The sequence below is a fragment of the Palaemon carinicauda genome, chromosome 16 (assembly GCF_036898095.1).
Source record: "Palaemon carinicauda isolate YSFRI2023 chromosome 16, ASM3689809v2, whole genome shotgun sequence".
Classification (NCBI taxonomy): domain Eukaryota; kingdom Metazoa; phylum Arthropoda; class Malacostraca; order Decapoda; family Palaemonidae; genus Palaemon; species Palaemon carinicauda.
In genome coordinates this window covers 34,608,423-34,615,922 of record NC_090740.1, presented here as the reverse complement: position 1 = coordinate 34,615,922, position 7,500 = coordinate 34,608,423, and the positions used below count along the sequence as shown (strand labels likewise).

At 34.0% G+C, this 7,500-nt stretch overlaps 1 long non-coding RNA gene across 1 annotated transcript in view; it reads left to right on the top strand.

Annotated features, from left to right (window-relative positions):
• LOC137655025 (uncharacterized) overlaps positions 1-6,214 on the top strand; it is a 189,558-nt gene extending 183,344 nt beyond the window's left edge. The window contains exon 3 of the long non-coding RNA XR_011046780.1: positions 5,426-6,214. This is a non-coding gene — a long non-coding RNA (uncharacterized lncRNA). The remainder of the gene's footprint in view (positions 1-5,425) is intronic.
• Positions 6,215-7,500: the final 1,286 nt, after the last annotated feature.

The window sequence follows — 7,500 nt, the reverse complement described above, 5'->3', positions numbered from 1 at the left end:
GCCAGTGGTCAAGAGTAGGTAGAATGGTGACTATATTAACTGTGAAAGGTTATTCCAGAATTGCTGTAGTTTTAACCTTCTGGCTTGATTACTTTGTGTGGAGGATACAGAACAATTTGTGCATTGCTTATGGGGATTAGACTGGTAAAAAATTGATTGTCATATGTCCAACACCTTTACACATAACAGAATTAGTGGCGAATAAGCTTTCCTCAGAATTAGGTCGAAAATACACAAGTGAATTCTGTACCCATTAGCTTCAAATGAATAATTTATTTGTTTCCGTGGAAGAGTTGTATATAATGAAATATTTGAATTGCTGATATCATTTGTTCTGTTTTTGTTTTATTTTATCAAAAACAAAACTTACGGATAAAGAGGATAGAAGTGTATAAGTTTTACCATGGACCTACGGAAATATTTAAAGTCAATTATAAAACGTAACCATTATGCCATACTGTATTGTATTTATAGTGTAGGTTAGTTAACATGAATGATTTTAGCCCATCTCTGCACCCTTTCTGGTAAGTAGAATAGATAGTGTACCCAATACATCAGTGAATATAGTATGAGGTGAAGAGCGTGAAGTCTGTGCTTTAACGTAATTGGTAATTCTTTATCCATTAAAGCTCTATTCATTTATTTTCGTAAATATATCCCCACTGTATTGAAAAGTTATCTTGAGTCTTCTCTCTCTCTCTCTCTCTCTCTCTCTCTCTCTCTCTCTCTCTCTCTCTATATATATATATATATATATATATATATATATATATATATATATATATATATAATTCACAGAAACGGAAAAAGGGCAATATGGATACGAGAGCAACCTATAGTAGAAGATATTCTAACATGTAAGAAAAAGAAATGGAAATGGTCGAGATTGTAAAAGCAGAGGAAGGAAGCGAAGACGATGGATAGACGAAATAAGAAAGTTTGTGGGTGTGGAATGTCACAGAAAAACATAAACAGACGAAAGTGGAAGGGCACGTCTAAAGCCTTTGTTCAGCAGTGGACTAGTAATGGTGATGATGATAATGATATACAGTATATACACTAGTGAGTGAATGAAGGGCATATTCGTTTCTTGAAATCATCCTATTTATTAAAAAGGCGATTAAAAGAACAACTAATAGTTTATACTATATTTATTACGAATAATTAAGATTTCGGCAAACCATGTTTCACATCAAAAGGGCTAAAACTTGAACATTAACGGAAATTAATTGACAAGGATCTATTAAATCAGTAAAGTTCAATCAATGTTACATAACAACTACAAGGATATAAGGTTAGTTATGATATCACTTTGGAAAAAAGTACAGATACAGTAATCAAAACAAATACACAGAAATATTCTGAAATAGGATATAAGCATTCACATAACGCAAAAGCAAAAATCATCACAAGCAAGCAAGTTAATGTTTTAATAGATGAGGGTCTATTAATTTGTGTTGATGTTTAACCCTAATGATGAGAAGGAGGGTTTCCCAAAAACCTACTGAATCGTAATAGATATAGTCCAAAATTTTGAAATTTCTGCTTTCAATCGCCTTTCCTGCAAATATATATATATATATATATATATATATATATATATATATATATATATATATATATATATATATATATAGTAGATATATGTAGATAAATAAATAGATAGTCGATGGATGGATGGATATATATATATATATATATATGTGTGTATGTATATATATATATATGTGTGTGTGTGTGTGTGTGTGCTTTTATAAGCTAGTTAATTTTCTTACATCTCATTTTTCTGGGAACATGAAAATCTTAATTGACATGTATACTTTTTGTTTGTATTGTTTTTTTTCTCTCTATTCTAACATAGTACACACCAGTTGAAATAGGATGCGTTTTCAAGGTGAAAATAATCTGGAAGTGTGAGGAAATTTAACGTAAATACTCTTAGATGAGAGGAAATGAAAATGATTGTCTTGCGTATTGTAAGACATTTAAAAGATAGAATCACCACGTTACTAAAAGTTTTAACCGTGCGAAGGGTACCCATATAGGCAAACATCTTTCGAAATTTGTTTTCATTTGTTTGAAGGTTGGTGAGTTTGCTACTTATTTGGATATGAAGGACGTGTTGTGTTCAACTATTGAACGCTGCAATAGGGAAAACATAATCTCCAGATCTAGGTTTGGAATTATGTATGAGTAATAAGTAAAAGTAAAGCAAGAAAGATTACTCGATTATTTCTTTGTATTATGTTTATTCTGAAGTCACGGTATCCTTGTTTACCTTTTTGTGTTTTGTTCAGTTTGTAATAAATTATTAGTTTTAGATCCTCTACAACGTTTGAATGATAAGGAAGTTATTGACACGCTAAATTGATGGAAATGTTACTCCCATTGCTAAACATACACGCTCATTTTACAGCACCTGTTTCGTGAAAATGCCGGCAATAATGTTGCAATTAATTACATCTTACCTTAAGAGGTACCTGTCTTTTGCTCGTCATTATTTTCTTCGAGATTCTTTATTGTCAATGATTTAATCTTATTTTCCGTACACTACCTGAATTTTTTTTTAGGATCTATCTATCTATCTATCTATGTATATATATTTATATACAGTATATAAATATATATATATATATATATATATATATATATATATATATATATATATATATAAACAATCTTCATCATTCGTAACTAGTCCACGGCAGGACAAAGGCCTCAGGCATGTCCTTCCACTCAGGTCTGTTTATGGTCTTTCTATGCCAGTCTATACCCGCAGATTTTCTTAGCTCGTCAATCCATCGTCGTCTCTTCCTTCTTTGCTTCTTATGCAATCTCTAGGGCCTCAATCTGTTATTTTTAATGTCCACCTGTTACCTGTCATTCTCATTATATGTCCTGCCCACGTCCATTTCTTATTCTTGCGTGTTAGTTTAGTTTGTTCTCTTATCCTTGTTGCTGTTTTCGTCTCTTGGCTTTAATCCCACCATTATTCTTTTCATTACTCATTGAGTTGTAACTGCCTTCGGTTCAAAGGCTTTAGAACACACACACATACATACACACACACACACACACATATATATATATATATGTATATATATATATGTATATATATATATATATATATATATATATATATATATGTACATACATATATATATGTGCATATATATGTGTGTGTATATATGTGTGTCTGTTCTCTTGCTAATAATATATGCATGTATAAAGGGACTAATTAAGGACATTGTACAAATTTTACTCGTGTGTGTGTGTGTGTGTGTGTGTACGTGAGTGCGTGCGGGCGCTTGCTTGCTAATAATATATGCATGTATAAAGGGAGTAATTAAGGACATTGTACAAATTTTGCTCTTATGCAAAAAGTAATCAGAATGTTTATTGTATTTTGAATCAATGCAACTTAGAGATTGGAATCAATAACTGACCTAGATAGCACTAAGCACTTCTCAAAACAAAATCACCGTAGTTAAAGATAAAATCCAACTTTCACAATCATGTGGGTGAGTGTGCGGACACGGCTCTCTTCTGTTCTTTTGATATAGTTTTTAATCGGAACATGAAGTTTCTGTGAAAACTAATTTAACTGTCATCATTCCAGACAAATTTGTTGTTCCCGTTGTTGTTGACCATTGGGTGGTTCAATGTCGAGTTTTAATAATTGATATCCCAGTCAAAATGGTGTAAACTTTAGCTCATAAACATGGATTTTCCATCTATTTTATTCCAAAATTTATGTAACAATCTTTTGACCATAGGTCAGGTGTTGTTGTGATAGGTTTATTTTTTATTCCCACTACTAAACACATACCACTACTAATACGTTTATTATTATCATTCGTTGCCTATAAAATAAACCCTGAGTAATTTCCATGATTTTTTAGAGTCTGTGAGATAATGATTATTAACTCGTTCAACTTAGGAAGGGGATGGCTGTTAGTGCCGTCAGTGCACTTCAAGTAGTGCAATGTAGGCATTATTGGAGGTCTTTGCAGCTCCCTTTTGACAGCCAGTTGTAAGCTCCTTATTTACCATTCTACTATACCTCTGTTCCTGCTTCCTTTTCATCCATATTGCAACCGAGTGGTTTTCCCCATTTTCCCGAATGACCACCTAGCCCCAGTGCCGGGTCTTCTGTCCTATATTTAAAGGGATAAGCGTTCACGAAAAGGCGTCGCCTCCCCTTGATTTTGCTGAACAACATTTTATTATATCAGTAGCCATTCAAGGTATTTTGAAAGGCTACGCTAACGATGATTAGAATAGATCACTTTAATTTCTTCTCTGTTGTCAAGTTCTTTTGCCCATTTCTTTACTCACCAGGCGCCTTGCCAACTTTGATTTTAATCTAGTTTGGATAGACGAGTTTCTATTAAAACTAGAGTTTGAACGTTTGATTAAATACAACTGACAGATTACCTTTCAAAACCATATTTTATTTTCCTCTGCTCTGTGTTCATATATCGAGATCACGAAACCTTTTCCAAATTGGAGAGAGTTCTAGACTTAGATTGGAGTAAATTATAACATCACCCGAAGGTGACGACTAATCTCGTAATTACCTAGAGTGTTGCTGTAACCTTGAAACGCTATAAGATAATTATAAGCATAATTATATAGTTATATAGTCAAGCTATTGCTTACTATTTTAACTATTCTTCTAATGCCATTACCCAGAATGGAGGCACTGATGTTTTATTGTCATTGTGTTACCGTAATTTTATATTTTCCTTCCCATTAGATAGATATGTTCATGTTTGTTCCAAGACTTATTAAGCGACCTTAGAATACTGAAGATTACCAAGTATTGTTTTATATCCAATCATAGCACCTCCAAGGTTAAAACTTTTTGGAAAGTGCATTTGTGAAAGGTTGTCATTTGTGTTGTTTCAAGAATTTCATTTTTTTTCCTCTTAGTTGTCCAATCTCGAACAGAAAGCTGTGGTAATTTCAGGTAGCTAATATCTATTGATGTTTTGAGATGTTTTTTTTTTTTTTTCCTAGAATTATGTATAATTAAAGAAGAATGATTTTAATAACCTGCTCCTTAACAATATAGGCATAACAGTAGGCACGATCTTTAGACGCAAATAGTAGGAAGTAAAGTCGTGTTTCTGCCAATGTCACCAAATTGCATGTTCGAAAGTGGTCGTGGCTACAGGTACAGGAAGAAAGGGAGGATAGCGAGTAGGGAGGTAACAAGAGGGACGGATGGGAAACGAGTTGTGGAACGAGTGGAATTGTTCGTGTAGGAAAGAGACAAAATAGACACACGCATTCATTCAAAGTTTGGATGATGAGTGTTGTGTTCCTGAAGACTAAATTAGTTTAACCCCTTACCCCCTACTTATTTGTTCCCCTCTCCTTTAACTAACCAATTTCCCTCCCTCCCCCTCTCTTCCTACAGAGACCCAAGCAGTGCCTCACCTCTCTCTGCAACTCCACACCACATCTTTCCTGCTCTGTAACAATAGAAACAAGGAAATTGTCTGTTAAGCATTTGTTTCTCCGGTGAGGAGTTTCGCACCAATTACAGGTGATGATTGGAAGATGAAAGAAAGAAGGAGTCCTCTAGGAGGGGAAGGGGGAACAGGGAGATGGGTACGAGGAACGAGCGAGGGTAAGTCTGAAAATGTCATTTGGATGCATACCACAGAAGTAGTTGACCTTGTTTTTCTCTTTGTGGTATGGATAATTGGAAAGAATGGCTTTAAAGTGTGTTTTCTCTTGGTAATGACTTGTCTTGACAGAACCCAATGGATTTGCGGTGCTGTGACATACACTTCCGCATGAATCAGTTGCAGGAAGTTTCAGTCCGATTTGTCTTTAAGATTCATACAAAAGAGAATATGTCATTGAAACAGTAATTAAAGGAAATCAGGATGTGATTTATAGGTGCACTGAAATTTCGAAAACGGAATATTACCACAAGGATTATCAGCAGGGATGCGGAAGTTGCTTTGGAAAATTGTTAGACGAGACTTGATGGTTCATCCATCAACTGATATTGCGAAATGTTTTATAATAACGTTGTTGTTATCTCATATTTAAGTGAATTAAGTTTTGCTTCCAGATCACATTTTTAGAAGGAATGTACTTGAAAGCAAATGACACAACAAATAGCCTGAGAGCGCACAGACTTCGTATAGGAAATCACTCCTAAAATTACTTTGAACATCCCTTTAGCATTAGAAAATTCAACTTTATGGCGCGGAGCGTGCATGAATGACGACCGTAAATTTAATTGAATACCGTGTTCATAAATTTAGGTGTCTTGTTCTCAGACGCTTTTTCTCAAAGTTAATACCAGTATTTTCTCAAGTGATCGACAGTTTTTTTTTTTTTTTTTTTTTTTTTTTTTTTTTTTTTTTTTTTACCTGTCTGGGTGATTTTTTTCTTTTACCTGTCTGGGTGTTTTTTTTTTCTATTTTTTGGGGGGTGGGGGGGGGGTGAGTTGCGTTATTTGATGACCATAATGGCCTAGCTAAGAAGCTAGGGTTTTGTATTGGCTTTGATGGTGGTGGATGCAGTTTGGCACAATGTCCCATTACTTGTCAGCCAGTTACCCACGTGTACAGGAATAACTCTTGAAATATGTCATGATATATATTGACTAGATTTTCAGCAATAGGAAATTCGTTATATAACCTTGTTCTTTATTTTAAGATTTCCAAGTGTTTTCTTCTGTAAATAATAAATTCGTCAACGGTTCATTATTACTATTGCCTTTGAATAAATGTATGTGGCCAGGAAATGCCATTAGTGTTTTGAAAGTGTCTGTCATACCAAAGTTTATCCAAATAGTAAAAGAAATGGTATCTACCCAAAAGAGAGTAGCTATCTCATGACGCTGAGAGGAGAAATAAAAAGAAGCGAGGAATTACAAAACTTGATGAATAACCGAAATGTGTAATCATTACTCTAAACAGACGAATGCCTAAAGTAATCCCTTCATAACTTGAATGAAGAAAAAATAATTCAAAAGTCAGGATGTTAAATCGGATTGTTGGCGGGGGGTGGGTGTAGATATAAATATGTAAAAACTAGAACGGGCACTCCGTAGAACTCATACTTCTCCTATATTAAGTTGTATATTTCACGATAGCCAATCTAATTAATTTCTCCTAGGATCATGAACAATCATCATACCAAGTTTCATGAGTTTCTGTCAAATAGTTTTTGAGTTATGCGATTCACAAACACTCGGACAGACGTACAAACAAATATATACACAAACAAGAGTAATGATATCACTATATTATGTTGTATATCACAAGATAGGCAACTGAATTATACATATTTTGGGACTAATTTCATGCAAATCATGAAAATTGACAACGGTATAGCAAAAAGACGTTTTACTTTTTCGTGACCTTGACTTTGACATTTTGACCCAATCACTCCCAAAATTTAATAAAGATTGTCCTTCGATCGTGGCCAATCATCCCGCCAAATTTTATGAGATTCGATCAAATAGTTTTT